Source organism: Mus caroli, unplaced genomic scaffold (genome assembly GCF_978045245.1).
Source record: "Mus caroli unplaced genomic scaffold, Mus_caroli_1 scaffold_14, whole genome shotgun sequence".
Taxonomy (NCBI): domain Eukaryota; kingdom Metazoa; phylum Chordata; class Mammalia; order Rodentia; family Muridae; genus Mus; species Mus caroli.
The window spans coordinates 15588437-15603528 of NW_028227269.1; the positions used below are offsets into that span (position 1 = coordinate 15588437).

The window sequence follows — 15092 nt, forward strand, 5'->3', positions numbered from 1 at the left end:
AGAGGGTCACGGGGTGTGTACCACTGAGCCCGTCACACATCTTTGCTCCTGTCTCAGTGCCTTCTGGAGAGCTAAAATGAGATCTCTCATATTAAATATTTTATCCAGGTCTCTGTTAGACATCTATGGGCAAGTCCCAGGAAGCATCTATGAGGCCGCCAGCATTTGTGGGCTCCACTTAGCAGTTTCATGAATGTGAGCATTAAGCCACTTTATTGGCCAGGAGCTTCTTTGGGTACCAGCTAAACACACCTTGGAAACTCACTGCCTCTCAGGATGTTAGGAGGGAAGGGGCCCAGGATAGATCAAAACCCAAAGGACAGAGCCCAGCTCTAACCTAAGTCTTTTCTTTCTCGATGGGACTCATTCTGCTAACTCCTAGCTGAGCCACGTGAGACCGCTTACCACTCCCTGGAGGCTCTGTCTTCTTCCAACATCCCCTCCGGGACTTCTGTTTTGACTCTAAATTCCATCTTCTTGGCCAGAGCACCTAGTTCTTCTGCCTAGGAATGTGCCATTGTAGTGCAGAGCACTCAAGAGTAGGGACCACAATCCATCATGACTCAAGCATCTATACTTCAAGAACCCAAGACACTGGAAAACACTGGAGCAGGTCCTGAATGCCTGCTCAAGTATGGGCTTCTCTGGTGATCCACTCTCCCAGGTGACAGAGTGTATCTGTCAAAAAAGAGGCTAAGGTGGGGGTGGGGTGGCTTTCTGCTGCTGGGAGCCTGCTTTCTTGTCCTCCCTCAGGGTTCTTTGGCTAGATTGCTCTATGACTGTTGGTTCTCTGTCCCCAGCATCTGTACTGAATCCTTGTCCCCTTTGGAGAGGAAGTGGGGGTCACTGTCACTGACTGCACTGGCTGAGAGTTCCTATGGCTCAGGAATAGCTGCTGGATATTCAAGAGTCTCAGCAGCACTTAGCATTGTAAAGGTGTGTTTTCCCATCTGGGTGTAGTGGAACATGGCAGAGTGGGAGGACTATGCTCCACGGAGTCCCTCCAGGACTGAGGCTTCTTTACATAGAGCCCTTCTTTACTGGAGTTTCTGAAAAGGGTCAATCCTATCCACTCTTCTTCATTATCTCATACTGCTTATGCCATTGGTCCCAGGTGCTTAAGATGGCCAGACATGTTCCTATTGTCACAACCCTTTATTTGAATGACATTGCATGCAGGAACAGATATTCAAGCCATTGCTCCTCAGAACCAGGTCCCGAGGCTCAGACCCTTCCTTTTCCCTTTTCTACATCCCATGAACCCTCAACACCTCAGGGATAGCCCTGAAACATGGATTGAAGGTTTCCGGGTGGTCTCCATCCTCCTGATGCTTATGCCTTGTTCTTTGCATCCAAAGAAGGTCACGTGGATCTGCTTGGAGGCTAGCTATGTCAAAGTTCTTCCTGCCTCCAAATTAGTATTAGTATATCCTGGGAACAAGGGCATGTGTGTGTGTGTGTGTGTGTGTGTGTGTTTGTACGCGCGTGCGCGTGTGTACTATCAACACAGCAGCAAGAATGTCATAAACGAATGCAAAGCATGCATTTTGCCTAGCAGCTTGATACCAGGGAGGAGGCTAATTTGGGCAGCTGCACAGCCCTGTGTTCTGGAGCTCCATCCTCTGAAATATTTGGTAAGGAGCTGGGAAACGAATCCTCTCCTCCAATACCTGCAAATCTGTCTGTACTGCAGCCTCCTCCTGGCAGATATCTGCAGAGCACGTACAAGGAGTTTGGCATTTTAGTAGCATCTGTTAGATGATAAATCACAGACAAGCAGTGATGTGTGTTCAGTGAGGTGAGTGGATGCTGCGTGCGTGAGCTGGAAACCAAGGGTCTGTGGCAAGGCTGTGGGGTGCAGGGCTGTTGATCATGAAGAGGAGCCACAAGCACAAGCCACAAGCTATGGTGTCAATGCAGCTGTTTCCATATTGCCCTCTCTGGGACTGTCATACCAGCACAATTCCATACCCAGGTATCCTGGAGTCAGGTCCTGGCTCACTTAGGAGAGGTTCTGCAGCTCTCTGATGGTCAGTTCTCTGGTTAGCAAGATGTATCTGATGGGTGACATCTTAGAGGGAAAAGGAGGACAGGGGAGGGAGAAGGGAACTGGAGTACCTAGAGGAAGGGACAATGAGCTGAGTGGACCCCAGGCCAGAGACACATTGTAAGATTCCCTGTGTGAATGGTTCAGTTTTGAGGGCCTTGGAGCTACATGGCTTCACCGGGTCTAGGTCTTTTCTCTCCAATACTAGTATTTGAGCAGGGGACACCACTCCTCCCATCTTGGTCCAGCCTGGCTTCTCTACCTTTTACTTGCTACCACCCCAAACTCTACACTCCTTTCTGGGGTCTCCTGCTCACCTTGTTTTACAGTTTTTTTCTCCTGCCTGAGGGCCTTCCTCTGACAGTAACATCCTAGTAGCCACCTCCTGGCTCAGCTCATTGTCCCTTCCTCTAGGTACTCCAGTTCCCTTCTCCCTCCCCTGTCCTCCTTTTCCCTCTCCCTCCCTCCCTTCCTTCCTTCCTTCCTTCCTTCCTTCCTTCCTTCCTTCCTTCCTTCCTTCCTTCCTTCTTCATTGCCGCCTTCCTCCTTCCTTCCTCCTTCCTTCTTTCCTTCCTTCCTCCCTTCTTCCTTCCTTCTTCATTGCCGCCTTCCTCCTTCCTTCCTCCTTCCTTCTTTCCTTCCTTCCTTCCTTTCTCCCTTTTTCCCTTCTTCCTTCCTTCTTTCTTCTTTCCTTCCTTCCTCCCTTCCTTCCCCATCAACATTCCTGGATTATACCCAGATATCTCTTTTTGCACCTCTTGTCCTGCTCCACTAAGGGATTCTTTGGACCAACCATCACCAGGTGTACCACCCTCCCACTGTTGGCTACCCTATTCTTACCTACACTTCTGTGTTCCCAGGATGAATTCAATTTTACATGTGTCTGGTTAATTGAGTTTCCAAAATGAATTACCTACAATAAATCTATGGCATTTCTATCCCTTCCCAAAGAGTCATGATATGCTCCTACTCTGTGTTGGGGTTTGATTTAGAGCCCTGGGTAGTGAGCTCCATGGAGAGCAGCTAGCTCTTCATCTATATGCTCATCCTAGGCCTGTGGTGACCCCTCAGCCACCAGCAGTCACATTTGTCCTCTTACGGCAGACTCTCTGTGGCTGGAGAAGTTGGTATTGTGAGCTTCTCTTCAGAGCTGGATGTAGCTAGCTTCTGGGGGTACTTCCAGCCAGCACTGGACACCCTGTTAAGCTCAATGTCCAGTGAGCAAAGGAGAGGTTGGCTGACTGGTGGTTGAAGCCCAGGCTGTAGGTGATATGGAAAGGGGACCCTAAACATTGGTAGAAACAAGGCTGTGAGGTAGGAAGTGAGTGTAGCAAGAAAACAGAGGATCTGGCAGTCAGCCATCACTGAGGGACTTAAGAGAGCCTGCACCCTTCTATGCAGGTCCTCCAGGACCTTAGTTCTGTGTTTCAGTTGTTTTTTTGTTTTTGAGACAGGGTCCTCTCACTGTAAACCAGGCTCGTATGGAGCTCAAAGTTTTCTGGCTGCCTCTGCCTTTTGACTGCTGGGATTAGAGCTGTGTGCCAGCACCAAGGCTCTGTCTCTATTTCTTGTTCCTGAAGCCCCTCCCAGACAGGGCTTAGCCTATAGTGTCCTATCAACTCGGAGGTTCTTAGACATGCCACCGGTCAAGAGATAGAGGCTGGGACACTGTGATTTGGGGAAGCTTCTTCTTTGAGTAGAAAATAAAATCTAAGGGGACTGGGATCCTGGAGAGAGGGCTCTTGCTGTTCTTGCAGAGGACCCCAGTTCAGTCCTGCTCCCTAAACCCACATGGTGGCTCACAACTTCTGTAACTCCAGTTCCAGGGATCTGACATACTACTCAGGCTCTGCAGGTACCAGGCAACCTCACAATGTATTATATAAGAAGAAAACATTTGTAACATAATATATAAGTAAATATTCTTAAAGCTTTGAAAGAGAAAAAAAAAAAGAAAAGAACACATGGACACATTTTGACAACTTAAAACTGCAAATGACCTTTAATCCCAGCACTCTGGAGGCAGAGTCAGGGGGATTTCTGAGTTCAAGGCCAGCTTGGTCTACAAATGAGTTCCAGGACAGCCAGGGTTATACAGAGAAACCCTGTCTCAAAAACCAAAATAAATAAATAAATAAAGACAACAACAACAACAAAAAGCAAAATAAAAACCCTGCAAATGAGCCAGGCATTGTGGCTCACACCTGTGACTGCTAGACAGGGGAGGCAGGAAGGTAAGGGTGAAGTTCGTCCTCAGCTACATAGTAAGTTTGAAGCCAGCCTGAGCTACATGAGACCCTATCTCAGAAAACAAATAAATAAAATTACAAAGGAAAACATGACAAAAGGTCCTACAAGGTACCTGTCCATCCAGTCAATCCCCACATCAGTCAACTTTACCTTTCCAGTAGGTTCTTCCACAGGAGGCCTCTACTCACAAACCCATCTGACCTGTTTTCACAGATGGCAGCAATGGCCACATGCCCTTGTGCATAATCTTCTTCCATTTGTAGATATCTCTCTGTCTCTCTTTCTGTCTCTCTCTGTCTCTCTGTGTGTTTGTGTGTGGGGGTGGTGGTGGTGTTTGTGTGTATGTCTCTGAGAGAGAGCCAGGGTTTCTCTGTGTAGTCCTGACTATCCTAGAACTTGCTCTGTAGCCCAGGGTAGCCTTCCTTGAACTCCTTTCTGCCTGCACTCTCACTGAGTGCTGGGGTTAATGGCATGCACCACTACTGGCCTTCCTGTTCTCTTTCTTTTAATATAACTTTTTTAGACAGGTTCTCATGTAGCTCAGGCTGGAAATGAACTTGTTATATAGTCATAGATGACTTTGAACTCCTGATCCTGCTGCCCCTCCCTCCGGTTCTGGAATTACAGATATGTGGCACCAGCTACCTGACTTGATGATTATTTCTGATCAAGATACTGTGGACATTTGAGTTGGTTGTTTGTACAGGGGAGGACGTGTTTAGATACGTAAATGTGTGCTTTGAAAGGCAATAGCAAGCTGCCATATGTCTGTTTTGGACAAGGAACTTTAAATATCTCCTAGTCATCTAGATAAGTAAATAAAATATGTACATAGAACATTAACAGCCTGGGAAAGAGGTGAAGAAGACAGGGGCAGTAGCAGGTAATACTGAGTGCATGTCTCATCTTCCTTAACAGGACCTAGCACCTAGAGCTTAGAATTCATAAGCCTCTGAGCAGTTCAGAGTGGTTTCCTTTGGGACTTGGGTAGAGGAGAATCACCCACACTAGTTCTTCTACACATTTCAAAAATAACTGAGCTATGCAGGTGTGTTACTGTGAAAGAAAGAAACCAAATTGAGGTAGCGAAGTGAACGAGTATTAATGTCCAGTGGCCAATCACTGCAGGATCTCACACTTGGGCCTTGTATGAGACTGCAGTGGGGTGTGCTGGCCAATGAAGCACGGTCCTGAATTTCCATGGGTGCTGTTTCAGCTGTTAACATTCACATAGACCTTCACCGACCAATTGATGCCAATTCTAGATCTCCCTGGCAGAACAGTATCTCATAAGCATAATAAAGAGTGGGGACTCCCATAAGGTTCCCAGGTATCTCTTCTAAAACAGCATGGCATGTGCTAGTAACTTCTCCCAGTATTATATGGAGGGTGATAGGGAGGTCTTGGGGGGCCTAGAAGCCCCCAGTCAACATGCTTCAAAGCTTTAATACCTGGGTCCCCATGAAACCCTACTTACCCAGATTAACCCAGAAATCTGGGTAAGAATTGTGTTTTTGAATGTCATTTATAAAATTAGGGTTGCTGACAAATGAAGTTGAACTTTGAAGGGCCAAAGCCATGTTCCTGTTCTCTGGTATCATCCATGAGTCCACTCAGGATGGGTGTCAACCTAGTTCTAAATTTACCCTAGCTGTGTTAGGTAGGAATGTGAACCACTAACATCCGCCTACGCAGGCAGAATTTATTTACTATGCAGCATCAGCAAATGTATCTGTGACAAGGAAACAAACACACCGGGTCCCCCACGAGAAAAAGAATGAGGTGTTCAAAGCGAAGAGTCAGGATTGGGTCCATGAGACCCCTTTGCCCCAAGCTGATGAGCTGAGGGGTTTGTCTCGATCCTGACTCTTGTTTAACCCTTACAGGACATTTGATAAAGCTTCATTCCACTGATTTTAGGTTGTCTCTCCCTGTCCCTGTATGCCACGATTCTGCATGCATGCTCCAAGTAGACTGTATTTAGCCATAAAAAGATAGTCTTTCTGTCTTTCCTAGAGTGTTCTGGGTTTTGCCATGTAATATAGAACCATTTTGTACCTCCTGAGGAGAGCTATCCTGGAAATGCTAAAAGTCAGAGGTTGTACTATCATGGTCTAGAGTTCTTCTGGCCCAGAAGATCTCAACCTGTGTTATCATAACCCCTTTGAGATCGAATGACCCTTTCATAGGGAGTCACCTGAAAACATCCTGCATATCAGATATTTACGTTATGATTCATAACCATAGCAAAATTACAGTTATGAAGTAGCAACAAAAATGACTTTTTACCTGGGTGTTCACCACAACATGAGGAACTGTATTAAGGGGTTGCAGCTTTAGGAAGGCTGAGAACCACTGCTGTAATGGATGGCACTGGACATACAGAGGATGTTGCTTAGCCAGCATGGTGGTAGGGTATGATAGGAAGCCAGACTTAGGGTTTCAGGTATCCACAGCTTACCTTGTGTCTTGTCCTTGCAGGTTTAGTCTCCACTGCCAGCTGCCATGGGCAAGCAGAACAGCAAGCTGTGTCCTGAGGTGCTGGAGGACCTGCGGAAACACAGGGAGTTCACCAACCATGAGCTTCAGGAGTGATACAAGGGCTTCCTCAATGACTGTCCCACTGGCCACCTGACTGTGGACAATTTCAAGATCTAGGCCAACTTTTTCCCCTACAGAGATGCCTCCAAGTTCACTGAGCATGTCTTCCACACCTTTGACCCCAACAGCGACAGCACCATCGACTTCTGAATGTTCATCATTGTTCTGAGCTTGACCTCTTGGGACAAGCTGGAACAGAAGGTAAAGTGGGCCTTCAGCATGTATGACCTAGACAGCAATGGTTACATGAGCTGCAGTGAAATGCTGGAGATAGTACAGGTACCTGCACTTGACAGGGCCTGGAGCATGGGGAGTGCAGGCATCCAGGACCCCCATCTCCGGCCCCATACACCAGGTCATTCCTCTGCCCACTTGCTACCTGGGTATACTAAAGGACTGCCTATCTTTGCAGAGAGTAACGATAAAAGCCAAGCATCTATCGATTACTTGCTGGACATCAGGCCCCAGCTGAGCTCATCCATCAGGTTTATTCACACAATTCTATAAAACGGGTTTTTTTTTTTTTAACCTCTAATGAGATCTGAGGCTCAGATAGGTGATTAAGAATTATCAAAGCAAGAACTGGGAGAATGGCTCAGTGGGGAAGAACACTTGATACCCAGCATGAGGACCTGAGTTCTGATCCCAACACCCACAGAAAAGCCAGGAGTGGCTGAGCGTGCCCGAATCCCTAGAACTAGGGGACAAGTGAGTCCCAGAAGCTTGCTGAGCAGGCAACCTAGCTAAAATGGTAAGCCCCAACCGGGTTCAGTGAGAGGGTAAAGGGAATCTTGTGAACATCAGTATTCCTGTTTGGCCTCTGCACGGGTGGGTGTTCATCTGCCCACACATTAGCTGTCTATAGGGCTTTCTATAGAAATCAGAATGACACACTAAAAGATGAATCAGCAGTCAGTTCTTCACAGGAGCGATGCTTATGTGCACCCTGCATCCTTCCTGCTCCATGCTCTAAACCATCTCTGTATTTGGTCCAGGAGCTGACTCTGTGGGTAAAGGTGCATGCTACCAAGCCTGGCAGCCTGGGTTTGATCCCTAAGACACACATGGTAGGAAAAGAGAACCAGCGTCCACAAGTTGTCCACTGAACTCCACATGAGATCATCTCCCCCAAACAAATAATTACATACATCCATAAAATAAGTAAAGTAGTTATATAAGTGCCTAATACAATGGCTATAGATGATAATAATAATTTGTATTATTTGGAAAATAACAAGATACTGTCTGTGTACCTCCAGATTCATTTTCTAGACTATTTCCCACCAGTAGTTTGTTGATTCTGCAGATTCAGGACCCATGGGTGGGCAGGGATCAATGTATTTCCCCTTTGACCTTCCCTCCAGGATTTCCCAGATCCCCACCAAAGATCCTCCTTTCAGACAGACGCTTTGCCCCACAACCGCCCCTCTACTACGAACCAAGGAGCCCTCCATTCTTCCATGCCCTAGCTATATCCTGTGCTCTTGAATGTCACTTAAACTTTCCTGGCTCCCTTTTCCAGCACCTTGTCTGTGAAACTTGTTCTGATGAGAGAAGGGTCCTGACTCTGCCCTGTCCTTGCTCCTTGGTTAGCTGAGAGAGGACCATAACCCACCTTCCATCCTCCAGAGCCCCTTTGCAGGCCATTTACAAGATGGTATCCTCTGTGATGAAGATGCCCAAGGACAAGTCCACGCCCGAGAAGCGAACAGACAAGATCTTCAGACAGATGGACACAAACAATAATGGTAGGAAACATGGCAGGAGTGAGCAGGTGTTGAGGGAGGAGGGGATTGGGAGAGGGTGTGCGGGTGGGAAGAGGGGAGTAGATGAGCCCATGAAACTGTTGATGGCACAGAGGTGTTTTGGATACACCCTCTGCCCTATGCAGGCCTGCCCTTTTCCAGCCCACTTGATTCAGCTCTGATTGAGGGAGGGAGACTAGAATTCAGGGTCAGGTACACCTATCCTGCATCCTGCACCCTTCCTAGGGCTCTGTAACCATGGGCATGTCAGTAGACCCTCTGAGCTGTAGGCTTCATCTGTGTCATCTGAGTTAGGGTTTCCATTGCTCTGATGACACACCATGGCCACAAGCAACTTGGGGAGGAAAGGATTTATTCACTCACAGTTTCCATATAACTGTTCATTATTAAAAGCAGTGAGGACAGGACTCAAACAGGGCAGGAACCTGAAGGCAGGAGCTGATACAGAGACCATGAAATGGTTGCTAATTACTGGCTTGCTTTCCATGGCTTGCTCAGCCTTCTTTCTTATAGAACTCAGGGTCACTAGCCCAGGGTTGTACCACCTACAATGGGCTGGGCTCTGCTCCATCAATGACTAGTTAAGAAAATACCCTCTGGTCAGACATGGTGGCACATGTCTCTAATCGGAGCTCATAGGAGACAAGAGGCTTTCTGTGACTTCAAGGCTAACCTGGTCTAAAAATGAGTTCTAGGATAACCAGGGCTGTTACACAGAGAAACCCTGTTTCAATAAAACAAAACAAAACAAAAGTGGGGAAAGGAGGGAGAGAAAGAGGAAGGTAGAAAGACAGGGGGAAAGAGAGAAAGAGAGAGAGAACACCCTACAGGTTTTCCTTTAGACATTTTATACAGAAATTTTCACAACTGAGGCTCCCTCTTTCCTGATAACTATAACTTGTATCAAGCTGACATAACATTAGCCAGCACACATATTGACAGAAACAGTGGTCTTACTATTTCCACAATTATATATGGGGAGGGGAGGAAGGTCATACTGGTGGCTGAGAGGTGAGACACTGTATCAAGGGGCTTTGAGTCTTGAGATTCTGAGAGGCCATCTAGGCCATCATCCTGGGATGTGAAGCACCCCTGATACTCATGGGGCTCATCAAACATAGAAGCCACTGAGCCTCATTGTACCTAGGACTCTGAGATCCTAACACAGCTGGAAAAAGGCAGGTCTCAGGAGGAGTTGAAGTGGTGAGATGTCCTGCTATGCCTTGGCTGTTTCTCACAGGACCTCAGCAAGGGTCAGGTAGCTACATGGTGAGTTGATCCTGCCAGTCTGTGGCTTTGTAGAGCCAAGACTGGTTGGGTTTTGTTCCAACAGGAAATGCAGCATTAAGGCATGAAAGGCTCCCCAGGTCGCACTGAGATTGAATGTAAGCTAATGCATAGGGAAGAGCAGTGAACAGCCTCCAGTGCTCTGTGCAGGTGAGCTGAGGACCAGGCTCAGTGGGACTCAAGGCTCCCGAGGAACTGTAGACAGCAAAAACTTTCCAGACAGCAAGGAAATGCTTTCAAAACATGTCCTCACACAAAGCAATGCAGCCTATTGCCTGGTGCTGCCTTTCAGGCATTTTCTAAAGTGTTTTTTTACTCTCTTCTGTACTCTGACACGGAGGCTTGTGTTCCAACAGACCATACTGAGGCTTGCCCACTTCCCAGGCTTGTGTTTCTTCTTCATGAAATGGGGATAAGCCCACTTGTGTGGATGTGAGTCTAAAGTAGCACTATGTTGGTGGCACACGTAACATGGAGGGCCATTGTTTCTGATTGTCAAAGTCAGGAACTTCACCAGTTTCAAAATGGAGACCTTGTCCCCACTGTGCACTTGTCCAATTGTTTGTGTCTCACAATGGAGGCCACTGAGTGCATACTCTGCCCTGTAAGCCAGGGGCCACTTGCTAGCACTGAAGAGATGAGAAGTCTGGGCTGTCAGAGAAACTGGTACAGATTAGGACAAGAATAGGACAGCAAAGGTGGATAGCTCTCAACACCCGACGCTGACAAGAGTCTACACTAGGGGGCGCTGTGATAGTTTTAACTGTCAACCTGACTCAGTTTAGAATCACCTCAGAATTCTTTTTTTTTTTAATTTTATTTTTTTATTTTAGATTTAGTATTTATTTTATACATGAGCGTTTAGCTGAATGTATGTTTGTGTAATATGATAGAGGCCAGAAAAGGGCACTGAATGGTCCTGGAACTGGAGTTACAAATGATTGGGAACCGCCCTATGGATGCTGGGAACTTTATCCAGGACCCTCTGCAAAAGCAGCAACTACTCTTAACTGCTGATCCATCTCACCAGTAATAAAGGAGAGTCTTTTTTTGCTTGTTGGTTTGTTTTTTTAGACAAGGTTTCTCTGTGTAGCACTGGCTGTCCTGGAACTTGCTGTTTAGACCATGTTGGCTCCAAAGTCACAGATTCACCAGTCTGCCTCCTGAGTACTGGGATTAAAGATGTGTGCCACCACTGCTCAGCTCAGAAGAATCTTACTGAAGAATTATCTAGATCAGTGGTTCTCAACCTATGGGATCCAACCCCTTTCGGGGATCAAATGAACTTTTCCCAGAGATGACATAAGACCAACAGAAAACATAAATTTTCATATTCAGATTCATAACAATAGTGTAATCACAGTTATGAAGTAGCAGTGAAAATAATCTTATGGTTGAGGGTCACTACAACAGAAGGAACTGCATTAAAGGGTCACAGCATTAGGAAGGCTGAGAACCATTCAACTAGATCATGGCAGTCTATGAGCATGCCTGTTGGGGGTTGTGTTGGTGGTTAATTGATGTGGGAAACCCCATTACTATTCTCTAGACAGGGGGCCTGAACAGTGTAATAAAGGGAAAAGAAGAGTATCAGAAAAAAAGTGCAGAGTCTCATTATGAGCCAGGTGCTCATACCTCTATTCTCTCTGCCCCGTGAGGTTTTAAAGCCTTGACTTCCTGAAGTGATGAATTGTAACCTAGAAGTAAACCAAAGAAAACTTCCTCCCTTAAGTTGCTTTTAGTCAGGGGATTTTTATCACAGTAACAGAAATGTAATTTGACCTGCAGCTATAATTTGTCCTGTCTCCCCAGTTGCCCCAGATTGTGGTGGCTCTCCAGACCTCTAGGTGGGGCGATCAGCTTACATCAGGTCACAGAGTTCATTACCAAACCTAACCTCATAACTATTTCTCAATCCATACTACCTACACCTTGAAAGGAGACCCAGCTCTTACAAGTTGTCCTCTGACCACTTGTGTGCCTCAAAATGGCATATGTCCCCATATGTGTGTGTGTGTGTGAGAGAGAGAGGGGGGGGGTGGAGACTAGACATTGTCCATTTTCCAGAGGGCTCCAGACTTTAACTAGAGGACTGGCTATTCCTAAGTCTCCCTCTTCCATTCCTTAGGCAAAGTGTCCCTGGAAGAATTCCACAAAGGTGCCAAGAGGGACCCATCCATTGTCCGGTTGTTGTAGTGTGATCCCAATAGTGTTAGCCAGTTAAGAGAGGAATGGGCTTTTACACACTTGTGAAAACACAGGCTTGACCTGCCATCTTCAGCTATGCTTGCAAAAGTGGATTTCTCCGTGATTTCTCCTGCTCTCTCGGGACCTGGGTCCAGGCAGCACATCAAACTCACCTGGTCTGGCTGGATGCAGCTCCCTCCTCTATCAGATTTGATAGATGTCTCTCCCCATCCAGTCCAGGCTGGTTCCTTCCAAGGTTTCAAGTGTTCTCGGCTGTAGGGCTCCTTCCCTGCCCACAGAGGGCCTGGAGGCCCTTAAGGACACCAGACAGGACATTTCAGTATCTTACAGAGACCAGCTGATTTATTCTATGATCCCAGCTGACTTTGTGAGGATGAAGAACATGGAGAGCAGACAGGCAAGCCCTTCCTGTGCGTGGCTCCACCTCCCTTGTTTATTTTCTCTGACCAAAGCTGCTTGCATGTATATACCGTGGTATCCTTATTTTTAATATATATGTTTTGTATAAAGTGAGAAGGTTTAGCCCCTGTATTTAAAGCCTCTGTCTGCTGTTTAAGCATGGTCCCCTGTGGCCTGTGATTCTCCCCACCCCCAAGTCTGGCTGTGCTGTGGTATTTATGTATTCACTTGCCTAATTACACAGGAGATATATGCATGCCCAAGGCTGTGGACATCTGCCCTCCGTCCTGCAAATACAAGTGTTCCTGTGTGCTCCGTCCTTCCTTTAGATTGGTCTGACATATTAAAATAATCTAATGAACCAAGGTCTGTGAGTTTCCTCTGTTGCTGCAAGCACCCTGTTCATGGTTCTCTCTCCAGTGAGTGTGGGGATAAAGCAGAAAAGTGGTAGACATGGGGAAAGTCCTTAAACGTCTGGAACAGCGAGAATTTATTCAGAGAGGAGTTGATGCCAGCCTTTTTCCACACAGTGTGCTCCACACACAGCAAGGCCATTGGCCCTCCTGCTTAAAGCCACAGAACCTGTAGATTGAGCCCCAGACCATCTGATGATGTTCAGGAAGCACCCACTGAGCACCTGTCCTGGGTGAGCACTGGAGACTTTGAGATTGGCCAGACATTGGCTTTGCTCACACCTCACCTCAAGGAGAAAGGTGCTGTTGGCTAGAAGGTGTTTTAGATATTAGACAGAAACAGTCCCCCAGGGCAAAAAAGGGCATGTGCCTTGGCTAATGTCACCCAGCAATCTTGCAAGCCATCCAGCGGCTCACATGAACGGGATACAATTGAGTTGCAGGCTGGCAATTAAAGAAAGGGAAACTAGGTGGATGAGAGAGAAATGGAGCCAAAGACAATGTTCTGATCAAGGCTCAAATATTTAATGGCGAATGCACTTATAAAGGTGGAGTGGGGAGGCCCATTCCTGCCATTTCATCCTTGGAGGCTGGAACCAGCTGTAGGTGATTATGTGCAGGATAGGGCATAGTCTCCAGAATAGCTCTGGGGCCTCCCAGCAAGTAGCATTATCTTTTTAAGATATTTTTATTAGGTATTTTCCCTAATTACATTTCCAATGCTATCCCAAAAGTCCCCCATACCCTCCCCCCCACTCCCCTACCCACCCACTCCCACTTTTTGGCCCTGGCGTTCCCCTGTACTGGGGCATATAAAGTTTGCATGTCTAATGGGCCTCTCTGTCCAGTTATGGCCGATTAGGCCATTTTTTTTGATACATATGCTGCTAGAGTCAAGAGCTCCGGTGTACTGGTTAGTTCATAATGTTGTTGCATCTATAGGGTTGCAGATCCCTTTAGCTCCTTGGATAGTTTCTCTAGCTCCTCCATTGGGGACCCTGTGATCCATGAATGGCTGACTGTGAGCATCCACTTAAGTGTTTGCTAGGCCCCAGCATAGTCTCACAAGAGACAGCTATATCAGGGTCCTTTCAGCAAGATCTTGCTAGTGTATGCAATGGTGTCATCGTTTGGAGGCTGATTATGAGATGGATCCCTGGATATGGCAGTCTCTAGATGGTCCATCCTTTTGTCTCAGCTCCAAACTTCGTCTCTATAACTCCTTCCATGGGTGTTTTGTTCCCAATTCTAAGAAGGGGCAAAGTGTCCACACTTTCATCTTCATTCTTCTTAAGTTTCATGTGTTTTGCAAATTGTGACTTGGTATACTAAGTTTCTGGGCTAATATCCACTTATCAGTGAATACATATCATTTGAGTTCTTTTGTGATTGGGTTACCTCACTCAGGATAGTGCCCTCCAGGTCAATCCATTTGCCTAGGAATTTCATAAATTCATTCCTTTTAATAGCTGAGTAGTACTCCATTGTGTAAATGTACCACATTTTTTGTATTCATTCCTCTGTTGAGGGGCATCTGGGTTCTTTCCAGCAACTGGCTATTATAAATAAGGCTGCTATGAACATAATGGAGCATGTGTCCTTCTTACTAGTTGGAACATCTTCTGGCTATATGCCCAGGAGAGGTATTGTGGGATGCTCTGGTAGTACTATGTCCTATTTTCTGAGGAACCACCAGACTGATTTCCAGAGTGGTTGTACAAGCTTGCAATCACACCAACAATGGAGGAGTTTTCCTCTTTCTCCACATCCTCGCCAGCATCTGCTGTCACCTGATTTTTTTTTTATCTTAGCCATTCTGACTGGTGTGAGATGGAATCTCAGGGTTCTTTTGATTTGCATTTCCCTGATGATTAAGGATGCTGAACATTTTTTCAGGTGCTTCTCAGCCATTCGGTATTCCTCAGGTGAGAATTCTTTGTTCAGCTCTGAGCCCCATTTTTAATGGAGTTATTTGATTGTCTGGAGTTCACCTTTTTGAGTTCTCTATATATATTGGATATTAGTCCCCTATCTGATTTAGGATAGGTAAAGATCCTTTCCCAATCTGTTGGTGGCCTTTTTGTCTTATTGACGGTGTATATTGCCTTACAGTTTCATGAG

At 46.4% G+C, this 15092-nt stretch overlaps 1 pseudogene; it reads left to right on the plus strand.

Annotated features, from left to right (window-relative positions):
• The first annotated feature begins 6802 nt into the window (after window positions 1–6802).
• On the plus strand, window positions 6803–12204 carry LOC147001111 (hippocalcin-like protein 1; annotated as a pseudogene).
• Window positions 12205–15092: the final 2888 nt, after the last annotated feature.